General features: G+C 37.2%; 1 protein-coding gene across 1 annotated transcript in view; it reads right to left on the bottom strand.

Moving 5' to 3' along the window:
- The window catches only part of LOC145479936 (uncharacterized), a 321,399-nt gene that overhangs the window by 225,966 nt on the left and 95,202 nt on the right, over window positions 1-231 (bottom strand). The window lies entirely within an intron of this gene.

Below are 231 nucleotides of genomic sequence, written 5' to 3'. Positions count from 1 at the left end.
GGGTGGTAAGTATTGTAACTGGTTATCACCCAGATACCTAAAAATATCATTTTAATTGAAGGTAAGTTTATGACAATGACAAATTCATTGATAAAGATGGCAGATCCAATGTGCGGCAATTGGGATTTCAAGACGAAAACTTTCAGGTGAGGCGACATCCTCATCTGACGTTCCTTGCCTCAAATAAATGTTTTGGAGGCAATATATACCTTGTAAGCTCATTATCATTGC

This window comes from Orbicella franksi, chromosome 2 (assembly GCF_964199315.1).
Source record: "Orbicella franksi chromosome 2, jaOrbFran1.1, whole genome shotgun sequence".
Classification (NCBI taxonomy): Eukaryota; Metazoa; Cnidaria; class Anthozoa; order Scleractinia; family Merulinidae; genus Orbicella; species Orbicella franksi.
The sequence above is the reverse complement of the archived record's forward strand: the minus strand, read 5'-3'. Positions and strand labels throughout refer to the sequence as shown.